The 22,921-nt window shown below is 44.7% G+C and overlaps 1 long non-coding RNA gene across 1 annotated transcript; it reads right to left on the reverse strand.

The window, feature by feature from the left end:
- Nucleotides 1–928: 928 nt before the first annotated feature.
- Nucleotides 929–22,919, reverse strand: LOC147701086 (uncharacterized). The gene is made up of 2 exons (XR_015297433.1): nucleotides 15,072–22,919; nucleotides 929–3,688 (listed from the first exon to the last, which is right to left on the reverse strand). It is a non-coding gene; the product is annotated as an uncharacterized LOC147701086 (long non-coding RNA).
- Between the last annotated feature and the right edge of the window lie 2 nt (nucleotides 22,920–22,921).

The following is a 22,921-nucleotide window of genomic DNA, read 5'->3' on the forward strand; positions in this document are numbered from 1 at the left end:
CAGGGTCCATGGCAGGAAACAAACAAGGGTAGCAAAGTAGCTGGGGGGACTCCTGGAGCCCTATCCCTCACGGCAACACCGGGAGAGCAGGAGGTGATTGGCAAGCTGGTACTGCTAACAAGCGCGTAAGCCTAGTGTGCGCAAGTACACCGTGTTAAAAACTGTACCAACCAGCGAACCTTATCTTCTAGGGCTTAAAAGCATCCATAGTCATTTTCTATTGACCAGGTTTCGGCTCAACCTCCTCCATTACCTCATGGCACACCCTTGCGGCTTCCACAGAGGCCAGTGCCTCCTGCCCTGTGGCTGCAACAGTGAGTCTCCTCAAGACATGATGCACTTTATAATGTTTTGTAGTTTTTATGCTGTCCCTAGAAAGTCATTTATTATTCACATTCCCAAAAAAGCGGGTTTCAGGCGTGTGAGACCAGCTCTTATCTTTTTACAACTCCTCTCTAATGTCACTGTTTCGCATACGCTTTACTTTTTACGGGTCGCTGTTAGACTCAGGTCAAGCTGCGATTAACTTCTGTACTGTAATTCATGAATCTTTATTTTATGTTTTGATTAACTTGGACATATTTTATTTGTCAATCAGCAACTTGGGAAGATGTTTTATCATTTTATGTATGACTTTTATGGTTTTCCTTTGTAAAACCGAATAAAGTTTGTTGATAATAATCACTAGGGGATTCATTTAAAGGGTAGCATGGTATCCCTCACAATAACTCCAGGAGTCACAGTCCACACAATGTACATGCTTTGTTCCCCCTACTTCCAACCTTACATATACCCCTAATCACCTGCCCAAACCTCCCCCTGATGATGCCAATGTGGTCCTCCGTCAACCCACAGACCATATTTTTGGCCTCTTAGAAACTGCCCATACAATAAAAATACTGCAGTTGTAAATACATATCAACTACCATTTGTTGTGTTTGAAACATTTTATTGAATAATAAAACCTAATAAACATAATCTGATTATTAAAGCAAAACAGAACATCAGTTGCCATACTCATAAGAGACAAAAATTGTACATAAAAATCGACATACTGTAACACTGCAAAGTTATGTAGAGCACAATTCCTAATTTAGGGCATTCTTTAAAGTTCAACTATAGAAACGTTCATAAAGAACAGGAAAGGAAAGAAAGAAGGTGGGATACAGTAATTTCATTAATGTAATACTTCCTACATATAGAAAAACAAAATTAACTATTTTCCTTAAGCAATAATGTCTGCACACAAAAATACTAAGAGAAATATATTGAAAAATGAACATTTCATGTGTATAAAGAACAGGAAAGGGAAGAAAGAAGGTGGGATACAGTAATTTCATTAATGTAATGCTTCCTACATATAGAAAAACACAATTAATTATTTTCCTTAAGCAATAATGTCTGTACACTAAAATACTAAGAGGAATATATTGAACAATGAACATTTCAGGTGAAATTTGAATTCAATTTGAATAGTTCAACCTACTCAGCATTATTTGACTCATGATTACAACCTGAATGCTTTCTGGAAAGGAACCACCTCATGGGGTTCAAAATCACATCTTTTCCAACAATAGGATTACAATGATAAACTTGAATTTCAATGTAATTAATTGATTTAGGCCGTTTTGGAGATCAGCAATTTTAAATATATACAAAATCCATACAATTTTGTAAAATTGTCACCTAAACTTGAATTCAATCCACCTTTTGATTAAACACTTCCCATTCCAGCAAGCATCACAGGACCACTTGTTGTTATCTTCCCAATTAGTGATAATGTTTCAGATGGCAACAACAATAAATATGTTTAGAATTTTACCTCCGAAAGGAAAAACATGCCATTTCTGAATCATGGTGCACAATAAAATGTAGGAACAGAAAGACATTTTTTAGGTATAGCATTCATTAAGGTTTGACCAGGCTTGAAATTAGAGTTCCTGAACTTTTGGACATTTAAATGTCATATTTTAAAAGAGTTCAAACAGACCCAGCACGAGCTCCGCGAAAAATTGAAGATGAATGAATTGTACTTAGAGAGAATGTGCTGATTAGTAATCTATTGATGTAAAATACAGTGGTCAGGCAATGCTTGTGGATCTAATCTATTCAGATTATAACTCCATAGTTTGTTCAATAAATTGTCTAGGCATAATACTTGAAGGTCCATCTCTCAGATCAGTTCTATTACAGTTTTATTTGCAACAACACTAGAATTGATCCTTGGTCTAAATCTAGATTATTGTCTGCGATAGAAACCAGTACAAACAGATTAAATCTAAAAGGATTGAATATGTTTATTATAGTGGTTTAGAGTAAACCCAGAAGACACACATTGGTCCTAAAACTCAGAAAGTGTATCTAAAGATTATGATTACATCCAATTTATGTCCAGAGACCACTTTAGATGCTTTCCTGTTTCAGTGACAACATTTGCAAATATACTTAACAAAACATTAAAGCTGGATGTCAGAAATTCTGTCTTTAAGTATTGTGTAAGAGTTATGTGTGATGATTTTTATTTGATCTGAAGCAACACTATCACAAAATAGGTATGTGCACAGGTTATCATTCAACTAACATTATTAGCAAACTTAATTTGGAGGGAATTGAGAAAAAGTGCCTCATGTACCAAGGGTTTTATTGTTCAAAAATCCACTGGTTCGGTAATTCACAGAGTTTGCAAATGCTAAACCCCTTTTTGAAATGTACTAAGCCCATTTAACAATTCAGAATTTGGAAGGGGAATGTTAATAGTTTCCCTTCTGAATATTTAATACATCCTTAAGGTATGTTTTAAGCTTTTAAACCATATGTGGGCTGAAAAACAGTAACAGGATGTAGTAACCCAAGGGGACATTTGTGAATCTGAAAGTAAAATGGGGGGCATTAAAAATGCCTTTATTTAAAAGCAATCGCAGACACAGTAGTGTGCTGACTCCACAAGCAACCACTTTTACCAAATTGATTATTAATACATGAACCTCAGTATTTCCTATATTGCTGAAATTTAGTCTCTAATATTTTTGTCATGTGGTGTAAATATTTGATTCTTTTATTTTATTTCCCATTTCAATATTGTCATGAAATGTACCTATTTTTTGTGTCAAACATATTGAAATATCTTTATCACAATTTTTGGGGCATTCTAAAAAATGTTTTCACTCTCTAACTTAAAGTTTCCTAAGAACAATACTGACGCCAGTTCCTGGTTTCTCCTAGATCATTTAGCTTTCTCACTAAACCAAGCACAATATTGATTTGAGAGAGGTGGTTATTGTAGTCATATGCACTGGGGTTTGTTTTAAAAAGACAAATATTGACCTTCCTTTATCTTTAGAAATAATACTTGCAGACATTTATATTAAATCATTTCAGATAATTTACTGATAAAGATATCAGATAAAGATCCCCCAATTTCTTATACCTTGTGGTATCAAAAATCTGCTACAATTAAAAGACTTCTCTTTTAGATAAATCTAGGTTTGAGAAGGTATTAACTGCGATTATCAACTTTCCGTTATTTTAACACATTTTCTCAGTGCACAGAGTATTTTTCCTACATTGATCACAACATTTCAAGCAATGGTCTGTGCTTAAACGTAAAATTAAGGGGTAAAAATATATTTCTACCACAGTCAAGAAACCCTTGGGTCTATGAGGATTACTGTTGCAAATTAAGACCTAGCTAATGAGGTAATATAAATTTTATGGTCATGTTGTGTTCCCTAGCGAGTACCCCACCGACTCCATGTACGAGTTAAAAGTGCATGTAACTTCCCTCCTGTACCAGCTATGAAGACGCAAATACATTTGCGTCCAACGTTAACTTGTCCTCTTTCAGACCCACCATGAATGGGTTTGATGGTCCGTTCCTAAGTATGCTATGCCAACGTCTTTTTGAAGTATACTCCTACGTTTTTCAGCCTGGCTGAGAGTAGGCCCTGAATCTCTGCCACCGAGCCTCTTTTCTGGCTTCTGACTGCGAGGGCCTCTGCCCAAGCAGCCCCCGTACCCGTGAACTCTGACTTACTTCTAGCGCGGCCCTCCGTGCTCAGCTCAGCCTGCTGCCTGCCAAGATTGACTATAACCTTCGAGTTATCTGTTTTCCTCCCCGAAGATACATTCCGGCCTGCTAGCTTCAGTAAACATCCTTCCTCAGCTACAGGGCTAAAGGGCCGACCTGTCTTTATGCAAGTAATTCATAGCCTCTGTTGCCATGCTTCCATGGAAGGCCCCATGCCCCCACGTTTCTCATACAGACACTCAGGCGCTTATACACGCACTCACAGCAAGTATAGAATAGCTTCTGCTCTAGAGACCTTTCTGCCCAGATAGCTTAGTTCCTAAACATCAGATATCGGATATGATAGAAGCACAAGTTGATCTGACATGCCAGACTTCTGTCTCTTTCCGCCAGTGTAAATGTCAAGTCCCCTGCACCCCGTCTATCACACGTCATGCAGCTGCGCACGCATCCAAGCTTCCGATTTCCGCTGACATTGCAACATTCTGTTAGCACCACCCCTTGGTGCCACCCACTTGCGTCACCTATCAGTGACGTTTCTAGCACACACGCCTAGTTTACGCCTCTTGATGATGTACTAGCACCACGTGTATACTGTTATCTTGTCTTCTCTCAGCTGTTACGCCTCTTACATTGAACATTATGATGTAAATCAAGTATATAAGCTATGTATTGTCAATAAACGTCGGCGCGCTCATCTATCCCTTCTGACATCCTGTGTGGTGGTCAGAACATGATATCCTGATTCCTTTATGAGGAATAAAACCCTTAGAAACTCTTACACCACGGACTCTGTTTTCCTTCATTCCGATTGAGTTATTATTGATTAAGTACTTACCTGCATAGAAATTAAGAGAGTAAATTAATTATTTACATCATTTTGGCGCCCGAACAGGGACCCCTCCCCCACCTCACGCGCCGGAAGGTGCGTTGCAATCCGTGTCCCCTGCCATCAGTTAGACGGACAACACGTGTACTGGCAGGATTTCCTGCATCCCCCTCTGACACACGGAGGTGACGAAGACTGCGATCAGTGCCCAGACGAGGCGGTGAGGAGTGCGGAGGATCCCGACCAGAGCCCAGCCGAAGGAAGCAAGGTCCGAGGTGTGAAGAGGCCCACCAGTTTTCCGAAGTTTTCCGAAGTTTTCCGAAGTTTTCCGAAGTTTTCCGAAGTTCCGAGTCGAGTCCAGTCGAGTTTTCCGAGGCCTTCTGTTTTCCGTGCTTCCCGGTGAGTACCATTGCTGGGTCGTATCTAGACGGGTTTGGGTACGCAAGTCCGGTCTGCACTGTTTTTAGGCAGTGTATCTGTACTGTTTAGCAGTATATAAAGTATTCCGAATTTCTGCACTGTTACAGCAGTGTATCTGTATCGTTGAGCGGTACATTCAGAGTAGGGGGAAGTTAGCTATGTCTTTAAATGTTTCATGTGATTAATGTCGTGGTACGAATGTGATTGTTCTTGTGTATTATTGTGTTTTTTTTTGTTTAAATAGTTACAGGCGAAATTAAGTATTAAGGATCAAGCATTTCAGTATCAAGTAGGCACAATGCCGTTTTTTAACAAATTAAAGCAGATAGGAACTAGGAAAGGGATGTTAGAGGAAGAGATTCCAATCCCCCCTAGGGACACTCCAGGTAATTTCATGTATAATAAGCATGGCATAGACGCCATCTTGTATCTAGAGTTATGGACAGATTATACCAAGCACCTAGAGGAAAGATACCGATGGCCAGTTAACGGAACATGGGATGCCGAGTGCATCATAAAGGTAGAAGAAATATTACGGAAAAAGAAAGCTAGACAATCTCAGAAAGACGCCATAGAATTTTGGCGTAAGGAATCACGTAAGCGTGCTGATAGAGCACTCCGTAGAGAAGACAGGCTTAAAGAATCAGAAAAGGCCCAAGAAAACGAATTAGTTACTGAGGGAATTCGAGTAAAAGTAGAACAAATAGATCGTATCCTAAATGGCAAAGTGAACAACATGTATCTTTTGGCCGATGGTACCCCTGACGCCATTTCAGAAATACCGAAAAATTTGCCGTCACCATTAGTTCCAACTAAAGTAATGCATAAGACTACTAAAGACATATTCCTAAATTCATATCTCGAAGATGTAGCGCCAGCTTACACCAATCTGCCTGTTCGTGCCCTGCCTACTGACAGGGCCGGGGGTGGTACTGCCCCCCAAGATCACTCTCAGCCGACACCGAAAAAGACTAGTCCCGTTCCGCCAGCTCCGCCACTTCCCTCACCTAAAACTGATCTGCCGAAACCACTTCAATCAGATCCTACTAAAAGACAAATTCAGATACTGACTACACACAGAGATAATGCCCAAGTTTCCGCTTCAGGAGGTGCGACCGCGGGTCTTCAGACCCCGCCACCGACTCACAGATTAAATCTCAGAGGTATGCAGAGTCCTCTTACGTACAGATCCCCCCGTTCTTCTAATTCATCCCGTCTTGATGCACTAAAAGAAAATATGTCAGTTTGTAGATACGATCCAGAACCTGGACAGGACGACTTAATGGTATTAGCGTCTTTACGGTTAAGATCTGCTACTGATAGTTTGTTATGTTATGCAGGAATGAAGGAGCACCTAGATAGAATATATGAGTTCGTTCAAACGGGAAAGGACCCCGACAGTATTAAGGATGCCCTGGAGAAACAGAAAGTTAACATGCAAGCACTGATACTACGATTTTTCATAAATTGTCTAATAAGAGAACGAGACAGGCCCGGAACAGATCAGAGTGAATTAGATGCATTGAGTAAGTGGGGTCAAAATATAGCTGATGGAAAACATGACAGACAAAATTGCATAGAGGCCATGTATAAAAAGATTAAGAAGGCAGTGATAGCAGTACACGAGAAAGAGAAAGAAAAGGCTCCCTCCGAGGAGGAAGAAGAATCTGAAGAACTAGAACCAATTACAAGCACTATAGCATATGTAGGTAAGGGAACTTATCTTAGGAAGGGTATCCGTCCAGAAAGCAAGAGAGTTTTCTTCTCTGCCTTAACGAATCCGAATTCTGCTGAGCATCAGTTCCAGGAAACTGATAAACGGCTTCGAGATCGAGTTGGGTACCATGTACTCAATTCTATGGATGAACAAGAATTAGCCCGATCAGCGGTATCATGGGCCGAAAATGCAGACATATATAATGATGACACCGTAGCACAGACATTTCTGAACCTCTCCCCCGACGAACAGAAATTAGCAGGTATATATATGATTCAGCACCTTCTCATTAAGTACAGAAAACATTATTCCGATCCAGGTCCCTTACATGAGACACTAGAAGCACTACTGATGGATAGATGGAGAGGCCTAAGCACTAAATTAGTTCAAATAATTCTAGAACAACGACGCAGATATGATACCTTTGTAAGTCCTGAATATGTTCCCGCCCCACCCCCAGAAAGGAAAATGTACCATATGCAGTGCGGGGGTGGTATTGAAAGTCAGAACCCCTTGCGAGAAGTGCACCCTGTTATGGGTGAGGATAAAATTTTGAAACGCGTGTATGTACACACGCCTCTAACTAAATTAGAACTGTTAGAAATGAAGAAATTAGTACCGTGCCATGATAAAGACCCTGCAGGTTTTCATAGAGAGCTCAAAGACATGTTACTGATGGGGGACTACACATATGATGATATCATGAAAATGTTGAAAGTATTATTGCCTACGGGTATATTCGAGAAATTAAAGGAAAAGGACTGGGAGGTGGGAGACGCAAAGATTGCCTGGGCAGAAATAGAAGACGAAGAGAAAAAACGGGTTCCAGGGTTAGGCCTTGGGGACAAAACTAAAGCATTACCAGGTTTAATAGTACAGGTCCTGCCCAGATTATTGACAACTAGAAAGGAGGATTGGGATGCAATCTCGTCCTGTAAACAGAAACATGATGAAGATACTAGCGACTTTTATTCAAGATTCGAGAAATGTTTTATTATCAATAGTGGCCTCCAGCCAAGTAGCGAGTCGTACCCACATCTTTTTGTATCAAAGTTAGTCGAGAATTCCCTACCGTTGGTTAAAAATAGAGTGTATAAAGTCGAGAGTACATGGCAAGCAAATACGCCATCCCAGATGTTACAAATGTTACAATATCACCAGAATAGAATTAGGGAAGAACAAGATCAGGAACAGAAGCGCATGAAAGACACGAAAATGAAAATGTTAGTAGCCCAGACGGTCCCATCCGACAGTCACAGGAAAGGTACGACCCAGACAAGTCACGCTGCAGCTCCTGTTAAAGGGACATGCAATTATTGCAAGCAGCCAGGTCACTACGTACACGAATGTGCAGTTCTGAAACATAACATAGCGACAGGTAAAACTAAAGAGAGACCGCATCCGCCTAGACAAGACCATAACCAGCATCAGTCTACACAGAATACACAGCCCATGCATGCATCCGCACAGACAGCACAGACCGTAGCAGTACCACAGCCACAGCCCATTGCTGCAACTCAGCAAGTCTCACAACAGATGTACCAGTATGCCCAGTCTGCTTACCCCGAATATTCCCGATATACATGAAACAGCCTAGAGAGGGAAGGTGGCTTGCCTCTTATCGAGATTCCTGTAGATCAAGAAGGTCCTTATGTACACAGTCAAGTATTGGGGAAAGATAGAAAGTTTTTAATTGACACAGGGGCAAGTCGCACTACAATAAGTCATGACGAAGTTCCAGGGGCACCCCTCTCAGGCTCACAAAATGTTTCCCTTGGTTTTTCAGGACAACCTATTGTAAATGAAGTCTCAGAACCAGTTCCCCTGGCTGTGGGTCCATTATCACGCGTTACAGACCTGTTACTAACAAAATCATGTCCGGAAAATCTGTTAGGAATTAAAACACTGAAGGCTCTAGGGGCTATAATATGCTGCTCCCCGGAGGGAGTTAGACTCTTTCTGCGGGATTTCAAGGGTCATTACGTCCTTCGTGAGTTTGACGTCAGATTGAAAAATGTACCTGATTACTTGTGGGCAAAAGGCCCAACTGATGTAGGATGTATGCACATTACACCATACCGCGTTACCCTCAAGGCAGGTGTTGTATTACCCAGAATCAGACAATACAAGTTACCACCCGATGCTGTAGCGGCTTTACTGAAAATCATTGAAGAGCTCATTGCCCAAGGAGTGGTCGTCGAGACCGACTCCAATATCTGTAACTCACCCATCATTCCGATTCTTAAACGTACTGATCCCAATGCACCGCCAGTATATCGGCTGGTGATTGATCTTCGAGAATTGAATAAATGCATTATCCCACAGTATCCTGTGGTCCCCGATATATCATCTCTCTTGACTGCTATTGATTCAGAAGCAACGTTCTTTACTGTAATTGATCTCAAGAACGCCTTCTTCAGCGTGCCTATTGATCCAGAGAGCCAATATCTCTTCGGATTCTGTTTAAATGGACGCAGTTTCAAATTTTCGCGCGCACCTCAAGGATTCACAGAAAGCCCCAGCATCTATAGTCAAGCACTGAAAAGACAACTAGATTGTATTCAAATGCCAGTTAACACCGCTTTACTACAATACGTCGATGATCTGCTGATCACCGCACGAAGTGAGCCCGAATGTGAAAAAGCATCACTGACAGTTTTACATTTCCTGGCCGACAAGGGACACAAGGTGTCTCCTTCGAAGCTACAATTCTGTGTTCAGCAAGTTGTGTACTTGGGTCACTTACTGTCCAAAGTGGGGAGACAGCTCACTCCCGATCGCATTCAGTTAATTGTGAACATGCCGCAACCCAAGACACAAAAGGAAGTGCGGGCCTTCATAGGCCTCACCTCGTACTGCAGACAATGGATTCCCCAGTATGCATTTCTAGCTAAACCACTCATCCAGTTAACGACACAGGAGGCAGCGACTTCGACTGTCCTCCCTTGGACTCAGGAACACACACAAGCTTTTGAAGAATTAAAGAAAGTTTTATGCCAAGCACCAGTTTTAGCGACACCATGTTACAGCAAACCGTTTACACTTTTTGTTACAGAACGTGATGGCACAGCGTTGTCTGTCCTCACTCAAGATCAAGCAGGTTCACATAAGCCTTGTGCTTATTTTTCTAGTACATTGGATTCAGTAGCTCAAGCACTCCCTGCGTGCTTAAAGTCAGTAGCAGCAACAGCGTTAGCAATAAGACAAAGTGATTCAATTGTTTTAGGTCATCAGTTAACAGTTCAAGTACCACATTCTGTAGAGGTTTTGTTAAACAGAACCCAGACTCAACACTTAACTATAGCACGACTGACAGGTTATGAATTAACACTATTCCAGCCACACATAGAAATCAGACGTTGCAGCATCCTGAACCCCGCAACACTGTTACCTACAGTTATGACAGATCCAGCTCCGCATGATTGTATAGAAATAATTAATGCAGTAACTAAGCCTAGACGAGACTTAACAGATGTCCCATTGACAAATCCAGACCTGACACTTTATGTGGACGGTTCATGCATGAGAACAAGTACAGGAGAATTAGTGGCCGCGTACGCCGTGACCACTGAAACTGAAATTAAAGAAACACATCGTATTGACACCCTGTCTGCTCAAGCAGCAGAGCTCATCGCTCTGACTCGAGCCTGTATTCTAGCCAAGAACAGAAATGTTAACATATACACAGATTCCCGCTATGCCTTCGGAGTTGTACACGACTTCGGAGTCCTCTGGCAAGAACGAGGTTTTCTGACTTCCCATGGGGCCAAGATACAACATGGCCCCCTCATTCAAGCACTGTTAGAAGCAATACATTTGCCCTCGGGCATATCAGTCATGAAGTGTAAGGCACATACTAAAGTCACAGATTCTGTTTCCCAGGGTAACGACCTGGCAGACCAGACAGCAAAACATACAGCACTGACTCACACCCAGACTACTGATGTGACAAAGACAATAGTCCAGACCCAGTGTATGGCAGTTAGAGATCCCACCCTAGATGTAATTGATATCCAGACACATGCTACTCCAGAGGAGATAAAGAAATGGACTGAACTAGGAGGGATTCAGACAGATCAAGGTTGGGTGACGAAGGGAAAATCTATATGGTTTCTCCCCGACTCAATGGTTCAAGTCATGATAAATACAGCACATAGTCCTGCCCATCTTGGAGAGAAAGCCATGTTAGACAGTTTACAGAATCTCTGGTACAACAAACACTTACGAGCAGCAGCAAAACAGAAAGTGCGTACTTGCATGATCTGTTGTCAGTTCAATCCAGGTAAAAGCGTCCCTGTTGAGCAAGGTGGATTTCATCCTCCCGATCACCCTTTTGAAGTCCTCCAGATGGATTATATCCAGATGAATAGCTGTAGAGGATTTAAGTATGTCCTTGTAATTGTTTGTGCTCTGTCCCGCTGGACCGAAGCATACCCAGTCCCAGACTACACTGCTCCGACCACTGCCAGACAGTTGGTTCGTGAATTCTTCCCACGGTACGGTTTGCCCCGTGTCGTGTATTCAGACAACGGACAGCCGTTCTCGTCCGAGCTGATGAGACAAGTTTCCCTCTTGCTAGGATATCAGTGGAGGTTCCACTGTGTCCGACATCCCGAAGCAGCTGGCCTTGTAGAAAGGCATAATCAGACACTAAAAATCCGTCTTGCCAAGATCTGTCAGGAAAAAGGGGTCGACTGGATAGTCGCCCTGCCCGTGGCACTATTCTACATGAGGATGGTCGCCCACTCGAGATCAGGGCTATCCCCGTACGAAGTGGTCTTTGGCAGACCGCCGAATATGTGGGGGACGCCCGTTCCGAAAAAGATCACTGATATTGATTGTAACATGTTGACAGATTACCTTGCCTCCTTGATGTCTGCACTCCAATCATGTCGTTCACAGGTTGCCGCAGCCTTCCCTGACAACACCGATGTAAAGGCGCATGAGGTCCGCCCAGGTGACCTGGTAGTCGTCCGGAATTTCGACCGGAAAAGTCCGCTGGAGCCCCGCTGGAAGTCTCCAAAGACCGTTCTGCTTACCACTAGGACCGCCGTGAAAATCGAGGGGAGAAAGGGGTGGGTCCACACGAGTCACATCAAACTATGCAATGAACTAAAAAACGGACTGAAACAGGACTCTGACTCGTCCACCCCCACCAAAGACTGTGTTGAAGCACAAGACGTTACTGTGCCTAAAAGAGAAAAGACTCCTCAAGAACTTTACCGAATGAAGCTTCGATCTAGCAAGTCAGACAGTTTAATTGTTTAAGTCCTCCCTTAGGTGAATCGGTTAAATAGTTTCTGACATGTATCCCCTAGATCGAGTTAGAGAGAGAGAGGAAAAGAGAAGAACATATTGCAAATCACTTCGTAGTCACTGCATAGTGACACTAATAATCATGTTTATTCTGAGTATTCTAATTATTATTGCCAGCATTCTGCTTCCTATGTACTGGCCTATTTTCAGGCGTGAACAATCTGCTTACAATGTCTCTGCTGAACACACTTTTAGTGAACTTCCTGCACATGAACTCTCTTACAGACTTGCGCTGCGCAACAATACATTCATTAGTATGTTACACCATTCCCATCAGACAAATAATGCTACAGACTGTTGGATATGTGGCCGACTCCCTCCCTACCAGAATTACAAGGGAGCTCTGCCTCTCTTTCCGTACCCATTCACTCACAATGGCTCCTGTGGAGCATGGTTTAAAATAATTAATTCTTTAGATCCTGATATTGCTGTTTTCGATGGGGGCTGGGTTTGGGGAAACTTGAACTTAGTCCTGCTCAACGTCTGTTATCCGGATAAAGAGGGACTTCCCACTCGAATAGGAACTGATCTAGAAAATGAAGTATATGGATTAGGTAATTACACAATTAGCCTTATGATCCTCACTGTTGAATCTGAAACTGCTCCAGTTCTGCCCCATATGTTAGTACTACCAGTCACAGGTGAATTATGTGTTAGCAAGAAAGGTTCAGTACACTTAGGTCATAGTAAATGCACTACTGTGGTCGAGTTCAGTGACCATGGTAAATCGTCTTTTAAAGCTACCAGTCATTCCTATTTTGTTTGTGGTCATACCGCATACATACGTTTGCCTCCAGACTGGGATGGTACCTGTTACATTGCCTTCCTTCTGCCACCTGTTTTCCTAGCTCCTCCTGATTACCATAGAAATACGAATCTAGCACCGAATAGACCCAAAAGAGATATTCCCCTTGTCGACTACACAGAAACGGCATGGGAACAGTACACTGATTTCAATAAAGGATTCTTTTTCTTCCTAGGACCTGTCCAAAACAGTAAATTAATACGCAGATTAACGAGAACACTCGAAGCAGTAGTGAACGAAACTGCCTCCGCTCTAGGTAACTTAACAGAGGAGCAGTCTGCTATACGGACTGTTGTCCTTCAAAATCGTCTTGTGATTGACGTCATCTTGGCAGATAGAGGTGGAGCTTGTAAGGTCATCGGGTCAAGTTGCTGTGTTTTCATTCCACAAAACGCACCATCTGTCTATCAAGCTATCACCCGTTTACATAAAATTGCAAATCAGATACATCAGAATCCAGGCATCTGGACTTGGTCCGGTTGGTTCTGGACTACGTTGACAGCTTGGGGATGGAAGATCTTATCGTTCCTAGGCATTGGCCTTGTTATAGTATTCAGTTGTTGCCTGTGCCTGCAGTGTGGGCCAGCGATATGTGGACTGTGTGCCACATCCTGCATTGAGCATTCCAGTTGCCTCTCAAACAGTCAAAGAAAGAAAGACGAACATATAATGTTACAAGAACAAACTGATCGATTTATGAGGATCGATATATCATGAAGGGTCCGTAGGGAACAAGGAGGGAATGAGGTAATATAAATTTTATGGTCATGTTGTGTTCCCTAGCGAGTACCCCACCGACTCCATGTACGAGTTAAAAGTGCATGTAACTTCCCTCCTGTACCAGCTATGAAGACGCAAATACATTTGCGTCCAACGTTAACTTGTCCTCTTTCAGACCCACCATGAATGGGTTTGATGGTCCGTTCCTAAGTATGCTATGCCAACGTCTTTTTGAAGTATACTCCTACGTTTTTCAGCCTGGCTGAGAGTAGGCCCTGAATCTCTGCCACCGAGCCTCTTTTCTGGCTTCTGACTGCGAGGGCCTCTGCCCAAGCAGCCCCCGTACCCGTGAACTCTGACTTACTTCTAGCGCGGCCCTCCGTGCTCAGCTCAGCCTGCTGCCTGCCAAGATTGACTATAACCTTCGAGTTATCTGTTTTCCTCCCCGAAGATACATTCCGGCCTGCTAGCTTCAGTAAACATCCTTCCTCAGCTACAGGGCTAAAGGGCCGACCTGTCTTTATGCAAGTAATTCATAGCCTCTGTTGCCATGCTTCCATGGAAGGCCCCATGCCCCCACGTTTCTCATACAGACACTCAGGCGCTTATACACGCACTCACAGCAAGTATAGAATAGCTTCTGCTCTAGAGACCTTTCTGCCCAGATAGCTTAGTTCCTAAACATCAGATATCGGATATGATAGAAGCACAAGTTGATCTGACATGCCAGACTTCTGTCTCTTTCCGCCAGTGTAAATGTCAAGTCCCCTGCACCCCGTCTATCACACGTCATGCAGCTGCGCACGCATCCAAGCTTCCGATTTCCGCTGACATTGCAACATTCTGTTAGCACCACCCCTTGGTGCCACCCACTTGCGTCACCTATCAGTGACGTTTCTAGCACACACGCCTAGTTTACGCCTCTTGATGATGTACTAGCACCACGTGTATACTGTTATCTTGTCTTCTCTCAGCTGTTACGCCTCTTACATTGAACATTATGATGTAAATCAAGTATATAAGCTATGTATTGTCAATAAACGTCGGCGCGCTCATCTATCCCTTCTGACATCCTGTGTGGTGGTCAGAACATGATATCCTGATTCCTTTATGAGGAATAAAACCCTTAGAAACTCTTACACCACGGACTCTGTTTTCCTTCATTCCGATTGAGTTATTATTGATTAAGTACTTACCTGCATAGAAATTAAGAGAGTAAATTAATTATTTACATCACTAAGATGAAATATCCCTTTAAAAGGAGGATTTCCCTCACCCACCATAGTTGCCATGCTTCCTCATTCGGAATCTCCTCGCACAGTTATACCTTGTCACGGTACGGGGTACAACCCCCTCACTGAGAGGGAGGAGTTCAGGCATGTTTTGTTCTAGAGAAAGGTATACTAAATACCACAATAATGAGCTCAGGGTAGTGAGGGCAGCAGAATGAAAGTTAAAACTTGGTAGAGGGTATATGCTTTCCATTATTTGCACTCCCTTGGGCCACGATTAAAAACAGGGCACTGCGGTAGAAAAATATGTGCACTGTTAGTGTTAAAAGGAGGTCAACATGTTTCAGCCTATTAACCCTTCAAAGAAGTGTTTGCGGCTTTCTTCAGGACCTAATCAAAAGTGCTGCTGCTCATTGTACTCAATCAATAACAAGCATTGGCATAGGCAATAGGTCTCGCCTTTGGGACCTTATAAGTGTTTAGCAATGCAGATCCAGTAACAATGTGAAATAATTTAAATTAAAAAAAATGAAGACGGAGGAGGAGCTTCGCACGCAACCAAGATGGCAGTGTGAGCACAGGGCTCCCGAGACCCTCGCAACCTCCCATACCTATCCTGATAATTATCCTGACTTCGTTGACAGGCTATTGAAGACGAACCACAGCTGAGGCGAGAACCGTTGTCCAAATTTGAATCGGACTTCAGGGACCGAAATAACGACGATCTGAAGAACGCGGCCTGCCCCTTGGAGTTGCCCGGGGCTCGAGTTGGCATGGTGCCCAGGCAGAAGTTGAACAACAACGGCCTGAGGGGGTACGGACTGTCGTGCTGATTTGGACTTTCACTTTCGATTTTGAGGCTCCAATCTGATCCTGGCTGAGAGCGTTCCCTGCGGGCAGAGGGCTATCGGGCTGCACGACAATCAAGGGTGCTGTCCTGAGTGCGTGAACTGTGAATGGACGGGCCTGTGCCCTCTGGTTGCCACTGATAGTTTGGTTGCGGTTTTGAGTGCTGCCATCTTCTCTCGTTGTCTATTGCTTCTGGTGATCTCCTTGTCCACGATGGCGGCCAGGCCTGATGGGGACAAGCAGAAGTCCAAGACCACTCGGCGAGGTGGTTATACTCAAGCAAATAACATGGACCGATATGCCCAATCTAAAGGATCCCCCAGTGGACCGGGTAGATCACTGGAAGAAACTAGGGATGGCCCGACCTCCTCGACGGAATTGACTTTGCAGGATGTCATGGGCGCCATTGACGGAATGAAAGCCTCCATCGGCCAACAATTTGAGACTCTTGCCCACAAGCTGGACACTGTTTCGATCAATGTTAATTTGATTTGAGCAGATTTATCAAAAACTAATGAGAAGGTCAAATATTTAGATCTGAAGACCTCCAGCCTGACGCGTGACGTGTCTGACTTGCAGACAGAGGTCCGCAATTTGCGGACCTCCAACGATCTTTTTGCTTGCCGGTTTGAGGACTTTGAAAGTAGGGCCCGGCGTAACAATGTACGCATTATTGGTGTCCCAGAGAAGTCGGAGGATCCGGCGGCTGATCTTTTTGTTGAGGATCTTATAATCAATCACCTCGTACCTAAAGGACTGAGCAAGTTTGTTGCGGTTGAACGTGCCCACAGAGTACCGGGTGGTAAACCGAAGTTGGGTGCCCCGCCGCGGCCTATCATCGCCAGAATTTTTAACTTTAGGGATAGAGACGCTATCCTGCAGGCTTCGCGGGTGGGTGGACCTATGAAATATGAGACCACCACTGTAAGTTTCTACCCAGACTTTACACAGGCGGTTCAAAAGCAAAGACTGGGATTTCTGGGTGTTAATTGGCAACTGAGAGAGGTGGGACTGAAGTACGCAATGCTTTTTCCAGCTAAGCTGCGCACTGAATTCGAGGAACAGACATATTTCTTTGATCGTCCAGAGGGGGTGGGAGACTGGCTCGACACTTTGCCTCATCAACGTGGTCGGGAGGAACAATCTGGAGGAGCGGAGGGCGGTCCGACGGAGCAGGAATAGGAGCAGGTTTCCGGTTTCTGAACTTTACTGATAGCCTCAGACTGTGGTTTGATGACTTTTGTTGTGTGATTTGATGTGTCATACCCGGGGGTGGCGGGGCGATTGGTGGGACTCTTTCCTCCTCTGGGTTTCTTTTTGTAGATTAGTTTGATGCTAGGGCGACAGGCACACTGCAAGTTGGGGTGGCTATTTAGTCTTACACAGGGGTGCAGGGTGGGGGGGTTTGTAACAGGTCTTTGGTTCGGGGGTGGGAAGGTGTTTGTTTGGGGGTGTGTCACACGAACGACAACACCCTATACCCCCAAACATAGAGGGGCCATTTCGGCACCTGCACTAGAGCACTGGGAACAAGCAGGGATAGAAAAGATAGCTGATCTTTATGCTGATGGTGCCCTGCTCCCTGATAGGCTACGGGCTGACTCGGACATACCGGCTGGACAGTTCCTGTTACATGCATCAATAGTACGCACGTACACGGCAGCTTGGGGTGATATCTCTGAAGAGCCACAGACACATCTATTGATACAGTGCTTACACATCATGGGCGTGGATCACATGTCATTCATTGGCTAACGCAGGCACTGTTAACGCACACTGTTTGCACCCTCCAATCGTTGAGAGACAAATGGGCGATGGACAGGGGCAGGGATTGGACGGATAAAGAATGGGAGAGAATCTTAGAGGGACCTAGCAACATCCCGCGCAACTCCCGTTTTAAGGTCATACAATACTACATCAAGCATAGAGCATATCTGTCACCAGACAGAATCAACCAATATTTTACCGTAGACACATCGGAGTGCCCTCGCTGCTCACTGGTGAATGCAGACATACTCCACATGCTCTGGGCCTGCCACAGGCTACACAAGTATTGGACGGCAGTGGTGACGCTGTTAACGAAGGGGGTTGGAGAGGAATTGCCACACACGTGGGAGGCCTGCTTACTTGGGTTGTTTAAGAGGAGAAAACACACCAAGGTCCGTTCCAGATTCTGGGATTTGGGGCTTATCACCGCCAAGAGGTTAATCACCAAACATTGGAAAAGTAAAGACCCTCCTCACCTCTGGCATTGGTATACCTCTTTTAACAACTGGGCGATGGCGGAAGAGGTGACCCTTTGTAGGGAGGAGACTGCAGGCCTGAGGGCCATATCGATAGCGCAGCTCTGGAGGGATGTCTTGCAGGCTTTCCGACAGGCATACACAGACCAGGATGACACTCAAACACCACCCTCACCTAGCGGCATTAATAAAACAGCGGTGCAATAGGGGCGGGCGACTGCGAGAAATGCTGGGAACTATCGCATGCCTCGCGCACGATGCGACCACCGACTGTCTTTTACTGCCTGCATGGGATGAGTTACCCTCTTCTCACGCATGACAACACGCGCTGCCGATCTGCCGGGCACTCGCCTCGGAAGGGGCCTCCTGGGTTTATCAAGCTTTCACTCACTCGGACACCAGTCTGCACCCACGCTAGAACACGCTGACATGACACCTGAATATATATTTTGCTAGACACACTTCATTTGCGCATTCCCCCCCTTTTTTTGACACATTCGTTGTTTTGTTATGAGGGGGATTTTATGCTTCCTCCTATATTATTTCTTTTTTTTCACCCCCCCATCTAGTATAGCATTAATCTTGAGTTACTCTCCAAAGTTGTAACTGTCTACTACAATGCCTCAAACGTGAACATTTTCTGTTATTCTTTTGAATGATCGCTATATGTGCTGTCTCAATGTTACATTCTCAATAAAATATATTCAAACAAAAAAATGAACTCAAATTGGCTTGGTCTCTTAAGAACTCCACCCGGTTTTGGGCACTTGTAAAGTGGAGGGAAGAGATGTCTCTGCTTCACCTCGGCAAAATAAAATTTCTCCCCAATTTTTTTGGGGGGGTTTTCTCTAACAGCATACAGTATGTTGGCACAATAGTATAGAATGTAATTAAATAGAAGTTGCAATATTGATCACATATGTATGTCAGTGGTGAATATGCGGATACTATATCAAAAAAGGCATTACACTATGAATATAAAGACAATCTAAACGCATTATTCTGGTACTTCATTAGTCTCAGTGTTCCACAGATCTCAAATATTTTAACAACGGTTCCCATATATCACGGGGTCTAGAGTCTAGAAGAAGATGGTAGATCCTCTGCATATATTGCTAGGTTGTCACAGTGATAAACTAAATCTTTAAGCCAGAGGGCACTTTGGGATTTTACCGCACTGTCCCAGGAAAGGGCCACTCGCTGTTTTTGCAAGAAGCAGTGCCACTTTTACGAACTTGCCCACTACTCCCTTTAAAAATGGCACCAAGCCCAGCAGACAAATGTGCGGGGTGCATTGCACGTTCACATTGACCATTTTGGACAGTTTACTCGTTACCTCAGCCCAGAACTCGGCAACCCCAAGGCATGCACAGGCTAAGTGCCAAAAGTCAGCCTCCATGCCCCGGCAGCTTCACCCCAAATCGCCAAAAAAAGGCTTAGCACAGGAGGGGAAAAGGCCTAGCAGTGAAGGGGTTAAGAACTCCACCAGGTTTTGGGCTCTTGTAAAGTGGAGGGGAGAGAGGTCTCTGTAGGAGAGTAGGGTCTGCTATCCTATGGTCACCCCAATTTTTTGCTTTTTGCTTCATTGGTTTTTGACTTAATGTGGCTGTGGGCCTGCCAATTAGACCCACAGCCTGCCGTTCTCTCTCTAAATTTATGCCAATGCACTTTGGGTGCATTACCAATTGGAATATGGATCACCTTGTGAGCCCCTGTACAGTGTACCCTAGGTACACAGGGCATAGGTGCATCCAAGGCCTACCAGGGGCTATAGCACGTATTGTACCACCCCTGGCCTGGCCTTACTATTTGACACAACTGGCTGATCACTCAGCTGGGGCAAGGTGGTGTAATCACCCTTTGCTTTAGGTATAGTATCTCTATATCTAACATACAAAGGACACACAGTAACCTATAAGTCACTCCTATGGCAGGCCTTACCAATCCTGGAGGCAGAGTGCTTGGTTATGTGTGAGATGGTGCTCTAGCATGAGATGAGCCTGTCTGAAGCTTTCGGAACCATGTCCTTTAGCTATTTCTTGATAGCGTCATACCATATACTCTTAAGTGCATTATGAACCTCGAGGTTAAATGCTAACCCTGGTTTGACATTATCAAAACATGTCGAGTAAGGTGTCATACAAATTGGAATACTACCCCCTCGCCAATTATGGCGACGCGGGTAGCATTACACCCTTCTAGAGGGACACGACATGTACAGAACCTGAACCCCTGTAAAGTTAAACAGAGCCTCAGCATCATAAAATGGATGCAGCCACCACAGACACAAGTCTGACCTCCTGCTGCTGGGAGTCCTTCCAGCTAGGGAGGCTTGGACAAAGGGTTTCCTGCCTTGGGAGGTGCTAGCACCACCCCAGACAGGATTTTGCGTAGTGGGTTAGGGAGGGCTGAATAGAATCAGACATGCCCGGGGCACACAAGGTGTCCCCGTGCATATGCCAGTTCAAACCGGTGCTGGGGCACTCCAGCCCCAGCTCTGGCGCAAAACTGGACAAAGGAAAGGGGGTGTAACCACCCCCCTTCCTGGTCCCACCCATAGGAGGGACCTAGTAGGTAATCCAGCCCCTTGATTTGGTTTAAAGGTAGGAGCTGTGTCCCAAGACTTTAGATTATCCTGAACTACGCTTGAAGAAGAAGAAACTTTGGACCTTCAACATTCTGCTGCTCAGAAGACTGAAGAATCTCCCTTGTGGCCAAGGAGTGACCACCCTGTGAACACAGGCACCATCCAGCGATCAACGACTTGCTTTGCCGCTGCCTCGAGCCAGAGCCCAACAAGAACCAGACTCCCAGACATCTACCAGCCCGATCCACAGCCCCTGCAAATCTGAGACGAGTGGAGGCGACCTGAGACGTGGGACCGGACCTCTTGGAAAGTCCACGAGAAGCTGACTGCGCAGCACCTGAGGCACCCTCACCGCTGTGCTAGGAGTCTTGAGAAGCTCAACCACCGAGCTACATTTGCACCAAGGACCAGCCCCCCAGCTCTCACGAGATCTGCATGGGGCCCTTTTGCTTTGTTCCACTCGACGCGCCTTCCCGGTTGCTAGCCCGCTGGCTAGTGGCCATTTTGGCGACCAAACGACAACTTTCCACCGCTGGTCTGGTTGCTCCAGACTGGCCCTTGCTGCTCTTAAAAGCAGCAACCCCTCTGACCTTGCTGGTCCGAGAGAGAAGCCTTCTTTGTTTCCTGCGTGGCTTGCATTAGCCAAGGCCTGTTTGCGCCGATCAAGAAGCCGACACCGCCATCAACTAGAGCCTTCGTGGGACAGCTCGTGAGTGACTCTTGGTCGTCGTCATCGTCACCTGGTCCACTGGCTGAAGAGAAAAGCTTCACGACATCACCTGTTTGCACCCGACAACGCCTGGTTCCTTCCTGGTTCCACACCGGTCACTGGCTAGTGACGTTGAACATTGTCCCCTCTGCTTTCAGGTCTTCATCACTTCAGATCCACCCTTGTATCCACCGGAACTCTTCACATCAGGTCGCCTGCAGCATCAACGCTCCAAGGCTCCATCTGAACTCCTGCAGAATCCCGACACACTTTGGCACCACTGCACCCGCTTCCTGCGGGTGAGGTAACGCAAGCACTCCTGTGCTCCTGAGTAGTTCCACTCTCCTAGTGTCCAGATTCCAAAGGGTTAAGTTCTAGACTGACCGGAAGACTTCCTACCTTTAACTTTAAAACGTTTACGCATCCATTGATTTCAATGTGAACTGCTTCTAACTTTGCGCACTTCAAGGGGTTACATATGGTAATACAGCCGGCTTCACATGCCAAAAGAGTTTAGCCTAAGACTGCTTTGTCCATGCTACCAATAGGATAGCTGGTCTATAAGGTTGACTTACAACCAATCACCATAAGGGTTGTTTGGAATGATACAAGGTGGTCACTAGAACTAGTGAACATCATATATCAGGCCAACTTCTCAAAGTCTCTGCTTCACCTCTGCAAAATAAAATTTCTCCCCAGACCTGGGAAGATCATTTCTACAATCTTTATTCAGTAACTCCATTTAATGAGCCGAACACTGTGCTGAGGACTGTGTAAACAGACAACTCTATAACTAAACCTGGCAGTTTCCTTTACCTGGCCGACATCCTCAGCTCTGGAAGCAATAACCAGAGGTAGAGCTCCAGGATTAAACAGCATTCCAGCATATATCATTTTGCTAGAAAGAGATTAATTGTCTTAGTATAACCTTTTCTTAACTAATGCCATTATCAGTGGTGCCCCAGTACCAGACTCTTGGAAGGGAGTGGACGTCGTCCCGTTATATAAGAAGGGGGATAGATTCCATCCAGCCAATTACAGGCTGATCAGCTTGATCAACTGTGCAAAGAAAATTTCTGCCCAATTGCTCTTGAGCAAGATTGAGGAATGGACTGCTGCTATGGCCAAAGTATCTTCCTTTCAGACAGGCTTCAGGTAGAAGATATCCACGATTATGCCCAGGTTCGCTGGAGAACCCAGGGACAGGTGACTGAACGATTTCCTATCAATTGAGGTGTTTGCCAAGGCTGTGCCTTGGCACCCACCCAATTTTCTTTATATCTTAATGTTGTTCATTATCTGCCCTCAATTGATGCACCATACCTGGCAGGCACAAAACGAACAAGTTACTTAACTTCGGTAACGATGCATCTGTAAGAGACATATATTAGTTATAGATTCCTTATCTTACAATTACCCCCAGGCGTCAGACTGGATCAGAAGAAATTTTTTCTTAGCAGTACCCCT

The sequence above is a fragment of the Lissotriton vulgaris genome, chromosome 7, assembly GCF_964263255.1.
Source record: "Lissotriton vulgaris chromosome 7, aLisVul1.2, whole genome shotgun sequence".
NCBI lineage: Eukaryota > Metazoa > Chordata > Amphibia > Caudata > Salamandridae > Lissotriton > Lissotriton vulgaris.